General features: G+C 32.1%; 1 long non-coding RNA gene across 1 annotated transcript; it reads right to left on the bottom strand.

Moving 5' to 3' along the window:
* Window positions 1-3,530: 3,530 nt before the first annotated feature.
* Window positions 3,531-15,430, bottom strand: LOC127703062 (uncharacterized). The gene is made up of 4 exons (XR_007982647.1): window positions 15,391-15,430; window positions 15,137-15,160; window positions 4,564-4,587; window positions 3,531-3,568 (listed from the first exon to the last, which is right to left on the bottom strand). It is a non-coding gene; the product is annotated as an uncharacterized LOC127703062 (long non-coding RNA).
* Between the last annotated feature and the right edge of the window lie 2,342 nt (window positions 15,431-17,772).

The following is a 17,772-nucleotide window of genomic DNA, read 5'->3' on the forward strand; positions in this document are numbered from 1 at the left end:
AATTTTCATAAGGGGGGCGGGGGGGGGGGGAGGGGGGGGGGGGGGCACTGACTGCCTAAGAGGGGGCCCGCTCCAGTGATGCTTCAGTGATTCCCTATCTAATCAACCAAATTTTTCCCACAAAAAGGGGGGGGGGGGGGGCCGGGCCCCTAAAAAACCCTCTAAATCCGCTTCTGGGAAATTTACAAAAATTGGAATCGCATCGTTTTGAAATTTGACTGTTCGATATTAATGCATGGGACAATCTTTTTCCACTTTTTTGTTGTTAAATAAGCAGGTCGAGAGTCTTTCAAGAAGATATCTAAAATTTAGGTCCAATTGATGCAGGAATAACTAGTTATATTGTTTAACAAATTGAAAAAAGCCTCTGAAGGCACAAAACAGGTAGTAGTAATTATGTCAATAATCAATCATTAAACACATGTTTTAGAGTTATAAACTAGGAAAAAATCATTTCCCTGTTAAGACCTTCAATCCTGTAAGTGGACCTCTGAAATATTTGGAACAGAACTGGATATAGATATTTAAAGATATAAAACAAAAGCTGAAAATTTCTCCTGTTTGCCTCTCAAACTGCAAGTGGATCTATTATTTGAATGAATAAAGTTGGATGCATAAATAGGATCAAGTCTCTTGTATGATACAAAACACGAAACCTTTGCTTTTTCTAGATTGTATAGTCCTGAGACAAGTGCTCTAGGTCCTTCCAAGAAAATACATTAATAGAAAATGGTCTGATGCTATGAAATATTTTTTTAAATATGAATAAGAGGAGATGTGGGGTATACGTCAATGAGAGAGTGAGCCAAAATAAGAACGCCAGGACACATCTCGAGCTACGTTATTCTGATCTGTAAAGCAGGAGGTATGTTAAGAGCCATTATTTTGCCCCAAAAAATGACAAAAATAGTAAAATCACTCAAGCCTTGGAAAGTTATCTTAATTTTATTGATAGATGAACACGCTGATATTATCTGAGGTATTTTTGCAGAAATGTCACTTGTGCTGTCGCTATGACGTCATAATCATGATGAAATTGACATATTTGACCTAAAATGGCAATTTTACATCAAGTTTTTGATAAAAATAGACATATAATGCCAACAGCATATTTGCATATTGGTAAAGTACATCTTGTAGCAAACTCCTTTTGGGTAAAGCTGTGGCACATATCAAAATATTGAAGACAGGTACTCAAAATGAGGATATTTTGGCATTTTTTCCCCCAGTTTTTCACAAAAAGCAAGAAGTTTGAAAATTTCATGCAAATATGTAAGACAAGGTTCAAAATATGAATACTAATGTTGATTGATAGTCTGATGTCTTATGCACATCTGAAGTAAAATTTGGCAGATTTAATATGATTTTTGATTTTCGAATTCAGGAGCCAAAACAGGGGCCTTATCATACCTTGTCCTTTTGTTCTTTACCGAGTGTGTCGTATTCCCTATCGAGACATTTACGACAGAGTCTGGGATTTTTATGGCGTACATAGTAGGAGATGCATACCTTGTTGACGCACCATGTCTAGCTCAAGGTTTTTTCGCCAAGTAGTTTCAATATTTTAAATGGAATAACGAACTTTGAACATCGCTAAACTATAATTAATGTTCAAGAATAGACAATAGATATGTTTCAACTTTAATGAATAGCATAAACTTGAACCTCAGAAAAACTCAAAATACGAACGCCTTTCATCTGTAGCTTGACAAATTTTCCGTTAATTGGCCCTTTACAATTGAAAGTTATCAATTGTGACCTTGTTGCTGGTCCTTTGAAAAAGCCACATTCTTTCATATTTCTCTTATCAGTTCCAACTAAAGCTGTTACTTCTTTGAAATCCTTGTAAGCACCTGAAATGACAAAAGAGATGAAATCATTTAAATTGAAATAAGAAAATCAGTTACAGATCCTTATTTTTTTGAATTTCCATCTAAACTTTATGAAAACGACATCTTTATTCATAAAATAAATGTCTTACTCTATTTGTTAAGTTATTAGTAAGTAAAATGGGATCAATGACGGAAATTACTTGGCTGCACAGACATTTTCTAATGCTGAAATAATGTTTGAAAATGAAGATTAAAATATGGGCGAATATAAAATCCCTTCTTTTTTCTTTTTTTTTAATATAAAAAAAATACTGTCCTGAAAATATTGTTAGAAACTAATTTACAACCTGGGAAGAGGATAACAAGCTGGGAAGTGTATAACAACAACATAATCAGTGGTTTAATGGATCTGGGTAAAAAACTGTTAGAATTGATCACACAAATAAGTAACCTTTTATCAAAATTTTGCAAAAGAAAGTTATCAAAGGTGTAAAACAAGAGTGAGAAAAAAGCAATTCCAAGATAGGTGTTAATTTTCAAGTCTCTGATTATGTATGGTTTCAAGAATAAACTGTTTATATAGAGATATGTCTCGCCTGTAAGTTATTTTGATAGTATAATGCAAATGTTGAAATGACAATGGCATCAATTTAGCTATGCAAAACATTAAAAACCAATGATGAGGGGAGCGGGCCAATAATCTCAATGAAAATGAGACGTGCAAATGCGCATACAACTTGTCATAAGTGCTTCATCTTAAACTGGACTAATCACAAACTTTAACATGTAAATTATGCAAAAGTTTCAAAGTCAATACATCATGACTGAGGAGGCAGGGCCAAATAATCTCCAAGGAAATGAGGTGAGCCAATGCGAATGCAGATGCCAACAATTGTTTGAGTACTCAAACCATCACATGGTTTATTGCAAGGGCATACAAGATGTGAAATATTGGGGAAAATGATGTATTTTTTCCAAAGATTTTTGTAATTAGCTTGAAAACGAGTACATGGGAACCTGTTGTTTAAATGACATTTTATTTAATAAAAAATCGCCGCTTTTTTCTTGAAATTGAATAGATATAAAATATTTTCTAAGAACTGTTACACAAATTCAGAGCATACTTTTGTTAAGAAGATATTCTTTATTTTTTTTTTTTACAAAAAAAGCGCTTTTGTTTATCTTTTTTAACAAAAAAGTTGAGTATTTCTTTATGGCCAAAAGGATAGAAGTATCACAAGAATGAATATTTTTAATTTCATGTTTGAATTTATCAGGTAAATAATAATTTTGTTAAGTTAAGTCAAGAAATTAAGGTAGGATAAAAATTGTATGGTATTTTCCTACATCTGTATTATCCCCCTTATGTTTAAAAAAAACAACAAATGAAAAAGCATGGCGTTGTAACAATAACATAAACCAATCTGATTAATTGATTACATGAGTTTTCTTGTATTTCTATTGTAAAATATCTGTCATCGTATTTTGTCAAAAATATCAAATAACTGAACAATCGGAGCCGCTTTTGATAATATTTAAAGAAAACATACCAGACTTTGTGGGTCTACTTAGTACTTTGATTTTCTTGACCTTGTAGTTCTTGGTAAGGTCCACAATCCACCATGGATTTAACTGTTTTTTAGTATGAACAATAGTTTTGATATTGCCATCAACTCCTTTTTCGTCTGTTGTATGCATATTTAGAAATGAAATTTGTTCTGTGGTGTATCCATCAGCTGTAAGACATTTAAAGTTAACTCTATATAGGATGGGGCAATACAGTGTGTGTGTTTGAGAGAGAGAGAGAGAGAGAGAGAGAGAGAGAGAGAGAGAGATGCAAAGACTTGGGTGTGAAATTTGATTTTGATATTCTCATGAATTGAACGTAATATTGAGAAATATTCTCACATTAATGTCCCTGTCAGCTGTCACAAAGAAAGGACATTCGCAATATTACCAGATGACAACATTTATATTGTGATTATTATATATAATTAATGTTATCGGTTAAACTATCAAGGTCATATATATATATTACGAATTGTTGAAATTATAAATAGACTATTTGGCCGTGTAGTCTATTCCGCTGGAAACTGTGCTGTGATGTTGCCACGATGTCACACAAGCATGGGTTAGAATATCGCTGTGGGAAGACCCAAATTCTGCTACCGTTAAATTTTCAGATCTAACATTGTGGAACTAATTTCAGGTAAATGTTTTGTAATTTATAATGTTAGCCCTGTACAGCCCTAAGTTATGCGATTGAGAAAGACTGTCGTAAAATTGACACATATATTTAACTTATATAATAAAATGGCATTGATTTTGTGTGACTGCATGGTAAGATTACGACGAATATCTAACATGCAAGGCATACCATCCACATGCCACAATACACCAAGCACTCTGTTACAACCATAGATGATGCTAACAAGGAAAGGCATTACTCGACTTACGAAAACTATCTTTTCATATAGCATAGTTCTTTTATTGGTCTTAGGCGATGGACACAGTGAAGGTGTTGACAACATGTCCCAGGAGCATGGGTCCTGCCGAGGGAAGAGCAAACATTTGCTTCTACGAATGTAAATATAACATTTTTGGGATAATTTTCGGACGAAGTACATACAATAAAATAGTGTTCTAAAGATCTTTATGAGCATATATATTATTTTTGCTGCCCACAAATGCAGGAATGCAGATGGAATCTTTTAACTTATTTAATACCTACCTCTTAGCGGAACTTTCTTTAAACCTATGTTAATAAAAAAAATAATATTAAGTAAAATATTCTATACACAGTAGCGGACAGTTGCATTCTCATCTTTCCAATCAATATCGTAGTACATTTGAATAATTTATTCTACTCTATTGTCCATCGACACCTAAAATTGGTACCAATACAGCGTCTAAACGTAGAAATAAACAACAGATTTTCAAACACTGAAACTATTTCTGCCGATAAACTGAGGTTAAATGCTTGGGTAATGATTTCTTTTGTATGCTGCTTTAAAGGAGTAGGCCCGGTAAGACCTTTTTTGGCCCCAACATATAGCATTTTTACAAATTTGTTGAAATGCAAACTTTTAGCTATTTATTGGAAAGTAGCATACTTATGTTTTATGAATATGGGCTGTTTTTGACAATACAATACACATGCATCAGGTACTAGCATCATAAATTCATGCAAAATTACTAAAATCTTCATAATTTTAGCATTTGTGCTAATTTTAAGATGGTTTTTGTCTAAAATGGAAGTTGCTGCATTTGTGTTCAGTCTTTATATTTAAATATATGTTGTATTTGATGATAATACATAGCATATATAAAGGTTGAGACTGAACACTAATGCGGCCACTTACATTTTAGACAAAAAACATCTGAAAAGTGACGTTTTATTGCATATTTGATAGATTTTTCATATTAAAGCTTGAATTTGAGCGTCTTTAATGACCAAAATCAGTTAAAATCTTCTACATAAACTAATTGAATCGACTGAAATAGACACTTAAGCGTTCAAAAATGTCAAAAAATTTTCATCAGATGTACTTCAAATTTTAGGCCAAAACTAGCCCTTACCGTAACTTCTCCTTTCCTTGCAGACAACTAAAATTCAGACAAGATTTTGTTCCATACTCATAATATCAACTTACTTTATTTGAAGTTTGACGGTACGACAACATGCTCTCATTATGTATGGCGTATTTATAGTAATATACTTATTTGACGTCCTTTCTAAAAAAAAACTATGTGCCAAAATATTTGGGTAGATCAAACCTGTAGTATAAACAACGTCAGATGCGGGTTGGCTTAATAAGTATTTATGTGTTAGGTTGCTAACACAAAAGTCGGCGTAACTGAAGCTGTCCCTCGTTAAAAAAAGATCTGCACAAAAAGAAGATCGCAGTTCTAATAACATGAAAATCTCTCTTTGGATAACCCCAAATTTGGCAAAGGGGCCTCTTATCTAAGTAATTTAGAAAAAAACCAGGATAGTTTGCTTGCATTACATGGTACTCATCAAGTTTATATCACCTATAGTTTTGGAGATGTAAAAGAAAAGCCAAAAATATTCTCCTTTGAGTTTCTGTAAAAATGCAACTGGGCCTCTTGATTGAATAAAAATAAGTAAATGCATGACCGAGCTTTTGTATCTTGTGTCCTTCAGACATGAAGCTTCTATACTGCCATGTAATAGATATAATTTTGTTATTACCCATCCCTTTATTGGACCCTCAAATTATAAAAAAAAGTACTCCATTGTTTTAATACAAAATATTAAACGCACATCTAGTGATGCTGAACCAACACAATACCTATATAAAGTTTCAATCCTTAATAATTTCTAAGAAAACTGTCAAGTTCAGAATTAAGAAAACGGGAAAAGCACACTAATTTTTCGGTTTGGGTGACTTATTAATAGCCGGAATCAACACAATAAGTATCCCATTATAAGACCTGAGCAAACAACTACGTTTGGGAGACTCAATAAACAAGTTAAGATTTTCATTTATTCAAGCCATCTCTATCGAACAACTTGTTATAGCTTTGGTTTTAAAACAAAAGTCAAAATTATCCTCCTACGAGCCTCTAAAACTGCAGCTGTCCCACTTGATGAAATAACAACCAGTGGATGCATAACCATGCATGTGTCTCTTGTATCATTCAAACATAATGATTTTTTCTTATTTTCATTCAACAAAAAGAGGAGCCATGCACACCGTTCATAGACTACCCCGAACATTTTTGGCTTACAGTTAATTGCAAAAATGCTGTCTAGAAAACAAGTTGTTACTCCACAAAACGACATGCATCGACGTGCAATAAACATAAATTGTTTTGATCCATATCCATCCAAAAATCATTTTTTTGTTCAAGAATTTCAGGGAATATGAAGTCACACTATCATGTTCTTGAAATTTATCTAAAAAAAGAGGGAAAACTGTCGAATTTAAGGCCTGCAAACAATTTTAGACGACCTACCTCGAACTTTTCAGGTACCAGGTGCACAATTGTTGTCCCCCGAGAAACGCAGTGCGAGAGACATAGAAAAACAAGGCGTCAGTCCATCCGTGTGTCCGTCTGTCCATCTGTGCGCTCTCACGTGAACAATTCTAGTTAGATTTTTATTAAATCTATATCAAAGGTTTATAAGAGGAATGTCTCGGACGAGATAGAAAATTAGAGCCATACAACTATTTTTAAAGGAGTTATGCCCTTTGGAAATATAAATTATATGGAAAATTGCATTTGTAAGTTCTCTCTTGTCTACATTTCGTGTGGGATTCTTTTCAAATTTTATGAAAGGTTTATATAAGCAATCATTTATGACTTGTACGAGTTTCAAAATCAGCGCTCATCAATTATTTTCACATGAGTTATGTCCTTTGGAAATGGAAATGATATATATGTATTATTGTAATCATTGTTAGTATTCTCAATTGTATAATTTCTGCCAGATTTTGATGTTATTTAGATCAAAGTTTATATTAGCAATGTCTGGGGTTCGAAAATCAGTGCCGATCAAATATTTTTACAGGAGTTATGACCCTAGGAAATTTAATTATTTGGAAAATTCCATTGTTAGCACTCTTACACTTACATTGCTTGAAGAATTGTTAAGAAATTTATATCGAATGTATATACCAGTAATGTTTGGGACGAATTCAAAAATCAGCGCTGATCAAGTATTTTTACAGGAGTTGTGTTCCTCTGGAATGTAATTGATTTTTAACATTGTACTGTAAGTATACACAAACATACCTCCATTTCTTGTCGGATTTTTGCGAAATTCATTTCAAAGGTTTATATCCGTAAGGCCAACGAAGAATGTTGACCAACTATTTTTATAGAAGCTATGCCACTTGGAAATATAAATTATAATTAAAATAAATAGTTATCGATCTTATGTCTAGGATATTAATGAAAAAGTTTAAAAGAACCAAACATTTTTTTTTAGTTTATTGTTCTGGGCAGACAAAATATGTACAACGGCTGGGTACAATGAAATGCTATTATTTTATTAATATAAAACAGAATCGTGATTTTGTATGGTACTTGTTGACATAATTAACTAATGCAGCATCAGAAGCATTCATAAGAGTTAAACCTCATCAAATCGTTAGAAATGGTTCAAATGCAGGACAACCCGCTAAACTTGTTATCTATTTCGTCCTCCCTCTCCACTACCTTGTTACAAAATTTCCGGTTGCAATATCATCATATACTATAATATTTTTTTAATTGTACATGTGTGATAAAGCGATAGTAATTCTTATTTCAATGCCCGACATTAAACAACCTAGCATTAGCATTTGAATGTTAAATTATCTCCTTCAGGTAAATTTAAAATGGAATTTAAAAATGTAACTGCAATCTAACTGTCAGACTAATATAATGCCAATTCTTACAAATGAATGCCACATTCAAATTGACTACTCGCAAACGTTAGGCATATATCAGTGGTGTGATCAAATCATGATGTTGACAACAACTCTGTGTATCTGTTGATGAAATAATCTCTAAATGTATTTTCGAGTTGATAACTACACTTTTGTAGATCTCTTCTTCTATTGGTGCACATTTCGACAAACTATAATATCTCTTCAGTAATTTTTAGGACAATATTTTAGGGGTTCCAAAAACTATAAAGACCTAAAAGTAAAGATAATTCCCAGGATCGAATCCAAAGTGGGTCCAATCTGTATTCTAACAGATATAGAAAAAAATATTGAGTAGATAAATGCATTATTAACTTAAATAAAAACCCATAGTCAGCACTAAATATGAGTGAAAATAATGAACAATGAATCAATTTGACTATAAAGAACTTAAAATTGACCGAGGCCTTTTTTTATGAAAGGAACATATACGGTAGGATTGCCAATTATACAATACCATGGCCAATAACAATTCAATAGAATTTAATGTACAAATGTAAACAACTTAAGGTTTCCATATGGAATTCAAGAATGAGCAGGGACCCATACTGCAAGTAAATCTAAGTTAAGTTAAGTGATTACAAGCACAGGAAGCAATCTGACACAAATCAAGAGTAGCAACAAAGCATAATCATAAATGAATCATATTCAACAATTTAAAAAAAAGAATATAAAAACACGGTAGGTATAGTGTCCGGCTAGGATCGTGGTTTTTCGAGTGAATCTGTCCATTTTTTTTCGAGTGTAGATCGGGCTTTTTCGAGTGAAAAAACATGCGATTAGGTCAATTAACTGCTAATTCGTATTTAAAATAGCCTTTTACATGACTACCCATCTTATTTTGAATACTATACATGTTTTGAGTAACAAAGAAGCACAATTTCCTTGTATTTAACCATTAAAATTCAGTATTTGTTATTGTCCGGGTTTTTTCGAAAGCAACTGTGAAATCGTCCGGGTTTTTAAACAAATGGTCCGGGTTTTTTTACAGAAATTTGAAAAAGAAAAAAGAGAATTCTTGACTTTAAAAAATGACTTTCTGGTTTATAAATGTAATTTAATGAATGACAATATCATATTTTTTTTCAATAAATCACCAAAACATATTACTACGTTGATCAAAATTAACCATTTTCAATTTAATTCTGTTCGGAAAACGTTCTACCACAACTTTCCAGTATTAAATTAGAAATTATTGGATTATTCATTAAAAGGTCATTAGAACATAGTGCAGGGGACTCATAATCATTTCAACTTCATTTTATGGTACTTTTGTTGTCACAGTTAATAATATTTTTCGAGGTGAACCCCGGAGTTTTTATACGGGACGTATTATGGTGTACCGTTGTCCGTCCGTTCGTCCGTCGTCAGCATGTCGGAAAATAACTGAAAAACGCGGTAACCAATTTACATGAAACTTCGGTGAATTGTTTATATCTATTGAGGTAGGATTTTAAAATTTTTAGATTTCACGTTTCCGAGTTATGGGATTTTATTAAACAAACTAGAGGCTACAAAGAGCCTGTGTCGCTCACCTTGGTATATGTGCTGCAGTGCATATTAAACAAAGGACACTCTTCTATTTTAAAGACAAGAATAAAATTCATGTCTAAATTCTCTGTTTTGGTGATGGTGACTTGTATTTAGATATTACTTTACTGAACATTCTTGCTGTTTATTCTATCTATAATGAACTTGGTCCATAAGTTTCAGAGGAGAAGATTTTTGTTAAAAAAATTGCGTTGCTCATGATCCGCTATCCTTAACATTAAAATACAGTTATTAAGCTGCTCAGATTGTGATCTGTTAAACAGCAATTAAAACTCTAGACGTATAATTCCGAGCATCACGGGACAACACAATGAAAAAGTTAACGGACGAAGACGACGGATGCCAAGTGATGAGAAAAGCTCACTTGACCCTTTGGGGCCAGGTGAGCCAAAAAGGGATGATTTTACAGTTTTCGGACAATATTTTTAATGTGCTTTGAGGAATTTTCATGAAACTTTGGTGACTGCTTTATATAGATTAAGGTAACCTCCCTTTTAGTTTTTGTACATACATTTTTGATATGACATTGAGAAATTATTTATAGGTTTCATAACGAGTGAGAATGGATATCGCTTGATATCAACTCGAATTATTTAATTTCAATATAATAATAAACGAGCCTCCGGTGAATTCAATATTACTATTTGAATAAAATAACGAGAGAAAATTACTTACTTACTTACTTACATGAATTAAATAACGAGAGTTGATATCAAGCGATATCCCATTCTCACAAGTTGTTAAACCTATTTGTCTTATGGTCAGCACCACATATGCAACTATTCCAGTCATAATTACGTTCGATAACTCTGCATGTTACTGGTTTAATTAGGATTATGTAAAATTTACTGGTTACCCGTGTGATGAATGATTTAAAGAAAATTTATTATTATTTCACCTCGGTTAACATCCATTCGAGGTCTTCTTTTATAAATATAAAATATTATCGTAATGAATTTCATTGAGAATCAGACAACGCTACTCTACATAGGTATTGTCAAAACTTACATCTACATAGGTATTGTCAAAACTTACATCGTGATTAGGTGCCATGTCTGTTTTCTTTGATCACGTTGATGTTATGACTTAATATCTCCTTAATCTAGCTATGTCCTTGGGTATTATTATAGTGACAATAACATGTCATATTTAATTGCAATATAAACATTGAAATTAAATTGAATTATTTGCATGGACAAAATAAGTGTCAAACATCGTCTACGTTTGACAATTATTTGGTCGCCATTTTTTCAAAATTTAATAAAAAAAACAACAGCATTTATCAGCTTTATCAAAAGGAACCAATGTTTGATTCTATACTACTTTAAGGTAAGACAAGGACTGAAAACGGGAGCATCCAACAGTTATTTGATTTTCATCGTAACAATCTTACAAAATATATTTTTACCAAGTCGGCCCACGCTGTCAATGTGGTCGCCATCTTGAAAAATAATACGAGATATTCTGAAAATAGCTAATTTTCAAATCAATTTGGAAGGGACATAATAAAAAATTAAACTATTGCATATACGATATTTCAAATATTCATGAATATAGTAATAAGCACATATTTCCACAATTTTTCCATCTGTTTTGTTTAAATCGCAATATTAGGTTTAACACGACAGAATATCCAATATTTATCGGAGTTGGATGATTAAACAGTGTGAACTTATCGAGGCAACAAGACAAGTTTTCAAAAGCATTTGGAAGGGAGAAGACCAAAATTTAAACTTTTCCAAAAGGCATAAATATATTTCTAAATATATGAGGAATTAATATATATTTCCACACTTTTTGTATCATGAACTTAAAGTAATTTATTTTATCGATTCCTGAAAGCCCCTGTGCATTTCTATACATTTTACTGGGGCATTATACGGGTGATGTGTGACGTCACCAAAGTCACGTGATGACTGCTATAGTTGGATATGTCACTGTGTTAAATTAAAATTTCCGCGAATCGTTGGTCTAGTGTTTTGCACACGAAATGTACATAGTCGTAACCTTTGATGGTCGCCAATGACCTAACGAATAGCCAATGGAAATGCCGTAATTTCGTCTTATGATGCTGGATAAGCAAATAAAATTAACGCAGATTTTCGTATCACATTTTAGTACCACACTCCGTGCAGTGTGATATTAGAAATGTCTATTCATGCAAGAAATATATAATAAGGCACAACCATAAGAGAATGAACTTTATTCTTAGAAAACGCGACGGGCGTATCATGCGCCCATGGCGCAGCTGTTATTATAAAACGGAGTAAGAAACCTACTGGACAGCAGAGAAGAATCAGAAAAATGCTATGTAATAAAAAATATTCTACTAAAAGAGGTATGCCCCCTCATTCACACACATTCACAGATTTAATCCGACCAGTTTTTATTCCCATTGTAAGTAAAATCTGAATAAAATTTCATATATAGTTAACAATGAAATGAATAATTCATCAGCTTAATTCACTATTTGTACGTACGTCTCAATCCAAATTGTCTATGCTTACATTAGATTGTTGACATCATGAATATATACTGTACATGTAATTTATAAGATGTGAAAAAAAAACAATATATACAATGAACGATACTTGTTTATAAAGTGTAAGTGTTAGTACACTTTTATCAAACTGATGAATTCATTGGTTTCGTGCCTTAAAAAGTGCACAATTTGAACCTTTTTTTTTATTGTTTATAAACGCAAATACACTGACACATAACATTCTAAGCTATAGGAAATTTGTATAATCACTCGATAAAACACAGACGCACTCGAAAAAGCCCAGACTGCTCTCGAAAAAACCCGAACACATAGAAATGAATTTAGTCTCAAAATGTCGTTTTCAATGCAACACCAAGAATTTATGTAAAGTGTCTGTATATCTAAGGATATATGGATTCCATGTATGCATTTCCATCGACATTTGCATTGGTATGTGTATAAAATGGCTTTATTCTGTTTTTTGGAATAAAAGCATTGTAAGGCTAAATTCAACTTTTTTAACGAAAAATAATGTCGGATTGATAATATCTTTTTATCTCAAATACTAACACACCTTGTATATCCTTGTATATTAAACTTAAGCTTCTATATCACGTCTTGTTAGAAAGGAAGTCTGTTTGTTTACATTTTTGATCATAATTACTCGAAAAAAAAGTGGTCACAGTAAAAAAAACCCGATCAAATCACTCGAAAAACCACGATCCTAGCCGGACACTAAACCTACCGTGAAAAAGAGTACAATGACAACTATTGTATCATAGTCATCTGGTTTAGGTAGTGGTCAGGAGCCTGTAATTTAGTGCTTGTCGTGTGTTGCTGTATATTATTTTTTTCTTTCGTTTATTGTTCTGTTCACACACCAAGCCGTTAGTTTTCTCTTTTGAATTGTTTAACATTTGTCATGTCAGGGCCTTTTATATCTTTCTATGCGGTATTGGTTTTGCTCATTGTTGGAGGCCGTATATATACGGTGATCTATAGTTTTTAAAATTTTCGTCGTCATTTGGTTTCTGGTGGACTGGCAATGATACCACACTGTCTTACCTTTATATAGGGCTAACAGTGTTTGTGAGGTTGCTCTTTACAATAACTTTTGAAAAACTCCTCGTTGTGTTTTGCAAGACTTCATACAGTGTTAAATAATATGTGACACATTATTTTTGTGCTAAATTTTATATTCAAAACTATCTAAATATGTTGATTTCTATTACAGTTTATTAACATGTACATTTCGTGTGCACCAAGCATAAATAATTTTTTCAATAGTAATGATCTCGAAATTCACAATGAATTGAAAATGTCCGAAATATTTGCTTACACCTGAAACATGTTAGATTATAAATATATATTTGCTAATACTTATGGTCAAGATTGAACTTAAATCTTACGGTTATTCAATATTTCTATTTGGTCAATTATCTTTATGTTCAATACAAACGTGTGTAAATAGTTCACTTTGAAAACCGAATCAATCCGTTATCTTATTTTTGTTGACAAAATGACCATTACAAACTTTGTTAGCAACGCTATTTGATATTTGAAGAAGGTAAAATTGTTATTAGGATATGCAAACGAGAGCACATGAACTGCGTTCGGATTTTCAAACGCAAGAAGATGTATTTTCTTTTGGTTTAAAATTACTGATTTGTATCACTGTTATTTTATATATTTGGACTCTATTAAAAGCATTTGGACTTTACCAATTCATTTATGTTTATTGAATTGGACTGCCGACTTGGATGTGAATGAAGTGGGATCTAGATTACAATCCATTATCTAAAACCCAATATCTCATACATTGGTACCGAAACATCTAACCTGATGTTACAAGTTCGTATCTTGTAGTACAATAACAGCCGACTACACATACAAAAGCTAGTTTTCCCCAGCTTCAACACCATTCCACAGACGGGATCCCACTCAAAGCCATTTCGACAATGTTTATCAAAAATCTTTCTTGATAAATATAACAAATACAAATAAATAAAGGAATAATCTATACAACAAATATAGATAATGAAAGAATACAACAAATATATATAAATAAAACCCCAAAAAACTAGCAAGTAAACATTATAAAAATATTATGAAAAAGCAGTATGGATTTATATTACTTGACAAAGGACATAGAACATGAATATTCAAGTACAAGAAGGTCACGTAAGAACACTTATAATGATGCGGAATCCTATACTGAAACGTTAGTTATTAACAAATATGAACAATTTTATATAAAATGGGGTGTAAATGAAATAATACGGTACAAATTTCGTGTGTCCGAAGCGCGTTTCTGTAAGATGTTTACAAAGAAAATTTTATGGGACATCACTTTTATATGTTGCCTTTTGACAATGGGATTTAAGAAATATTTCAATTAAAAAAAATTGTTCACAAGGTTCCACGTCTTTATAAATTTTGACCTGTCCCTTTATATTAGAACAATTTCAATGAGTTTTTATCAAGTTATACTATAAAAACAAAGGTATAACAAAAATACTGAACTCCAAGGCAAATTCAAAAAGGGGAAGTCCATAAAAACTGACAAAATCAAACGCTATCAATCTACAGAACAAGTGAAAAAACAACTGCCTTATTCCTGACTTGGATATAAACATGTCTTATTTCAACCTTTCTTTTTTTATTGGTGATTTTTTTCTGAAAACTTTCCCATATAATAGACCCCAATATAGGCATCAATACCAAATATTTTCCCCGTCTTGCATAAAAAATGAAGTTGTGAAAGTTTTTTTGGGAAAACAAATCATCAAAACAACTACTTTTTCAACCGTTACATTACTATTCATACATACCGATCTTTTGATTTTCTGTTCTTTCTAAAATGAAAAATAGAAAAACAAATAATGGTGTGTGTGTGTGTGTGTGAGAGAGAGAGAGAGAGATAGTTGATATGTTTTATTTTACCCCCACGTTCAAAGTCATAGCAATTCCTTTACAAACATAATTTTAAAAACGAAAAGTTTTCCATAAAAATATGTTATCTGCAATAAGTTGTACATATCATATATAAATTCAAATAACAGCTCTGGTGATAAATCGTACTTACCGCTTGGTTTAACATCCTTTCCTAAAACTGCATAGAAATCTTCAAAAAGAACATGAATATTTTTTATAGAACATATTTAATGAAAAATAATTGCACCAATGAATGTATATGCTTTAAATGTTTTTATTTCAATGTATATTGTTTTTTTTTCTCTTAATAACCCAAGGAATATTTAGATTGAACAAAAAATGCAATTAAAAAGTCGAAAAGACCAAATAATTTATATGTTCAGAATAAATCAGGTAACGTATGTCACAATATAGATTGACTGTAGTATTGATATTTACTGCTCTGATCTTTGTGAACAGGCCTATCGTGAGTAACCTTTGAACTTGCAACCCGTAGTTTATATGCTTTAATGAGCACAAACACTTGCTATTTAATTACCACTAATGAAAAACAATATTTACCGACTTAAAATTTTATAACAAACTACAGTCTCCTATGCGATAATGTCGACCAAATAAATGAATAAATAGCTATGTTAAAAATAAATTACAGATAAACAAATAAATACACAAAACGGTCAATCATTCTAAAATCCTACAGAAAAATTTATAATTTCTGTATTAAGGAAATTCTACAAGCATTATCTAATTGTGTTTACAAAGTGATTTGTATACAAACAATCAAAAGAGTTTGAATGATCTAGGTTGTAAATTGAAGGAGTCGATACACAAAATGACAACCTCATTCAAAAATGTTGCTGAGAGTTTACTACAGCTGCAAACATTATCATAATTTGAACACAATGAGACGCACATCTTCAATGCATTTACAAACATTTTAAATGGTTGTAAAACGGAAACTTTAAACTGTAGGCAGAAATCGTTACTAAGTTACTGTACAGAAAAAAATCTGGAATGCTAGTCATTTAAAAAAAATCATTTACTTCTTTATCTATAACTTAGAATTTAGAATGAAACGGGGAATGTGTCAATGAGACAACAACCCGACATAATAGCAGAAAACAGCCGAAGGCCACCAATGGGTCTGCAACGCAGCGAGAGGCGGGATTTAGCTGGCCACTTAACAATAATGTATACTAGATCAGTATAACTATGAAAATCAAGCACAAACCTACACGTTACGGGTTTAGTATCATGCCATCATAAATTTTACGAAAAGAACATACCCCGTATTGTATGAGGAAATTCAGAATATTTGTTTTGTGTAGTTATATGCACTGAATCAACGTCTTTGCGGTGCAAAAGTTTTATACTGACCGTCTGGCTTTAAATTTTTCTGAAAAGCTTGCCTGACCAATTTGTCTGTTTCAGCATCTAAAACAGGAAATATGATTATGTACAATTGTGTACGGATCTTTTCTTTTCTTGGAAATTAGTATTTAATATCAAATATAGAAAGCAAGAAGCAAAGCACGTGTTTACAGAATCTGATTCAATATTTTAGTAAAATCTCACCTCTTGTATAACACATTATGATATATAACATGATTTATATTAAAACTAACAGTAAAACATCACAAATGGAAGTGATATTTCTTCTCAAGTCATAACAAACTAGTTATATTTCCTGCCTATTAAACTACCCTACATTTCCATGCCAACCTTTACACTTTATACGGAAAGTTTTGGTTAAGCACTGTTAAAGTAGGTTAAATTTTGTAAAAATCAGCCGAAAAACATGTCTGTTATATCATTGCCTTGCAGGACCATAATTCGACATCATTTGGGTCTGTATGCATGTATTTATTTTACCCTTAGTGTCTTATGAGTCAAGCGCATATGCTCACAATGATCAGTTTAAAAAAGAGAAAAGAATGTCAAAATTAAAGAGTGAAACAAGGGAGCTACCAGGAAGAACTTTTTCGTTGACTGATTCGATTCACAAAAAATCTTTCTTAGTACTATACCATGGTTCTTACGAGTTAACATATTTAAACAAACGAATCCGAATGATGAGTTTGTTTAAATATGTTAATGAGTAAGACACGTGGTATATATAATTTGTAATTGTAATATGAATAAAGTGATTGACAGCTTGAACTAATATTGGAAATTAAGCACGTTGCCATTTTATCCAATGAGATGAAAGCTCGCGCAAGTCAGTATTGCGCCCCGTGAATGATCGTCTGCGTAGTTCATTTCATTAAGCCACCAGAAACTCAAAGTAAAGAAAAATGTTGGATTTTCCAGATTTATTAGAATTGGAGGAAAACGAACTCATTCAAATGTTAGTTGAAATGAAGACGATGTTCAGTTATCACAACTTGTGGCCGAAACAGAGGAAGATATTCAATTATCTCAAGTCGCGACCGAAATCGAAGTTGATATTAAGTTGGCAGTCGATTCCCAAGAGATTGAGGATGATTATTTTGACAATCTGGCTATTTCACAAGCAGCTAATATTATGGATGTT

Source organism: Mytilus californianus, unplaced genomic scaffold (genome assembly GCF_021869535.1).
Source record: "Mytilus californianus isolate M0D057914Y unplaced genomic scaffold, xbMytCali1.0.p SCAF_5, whole genome shotgun sequence".
NCBI lineage: Eukaryota > Metazoa > Mollusca > Bivalvia > Mytilida > Mytilidae > Mytilus > Mytilus californianus.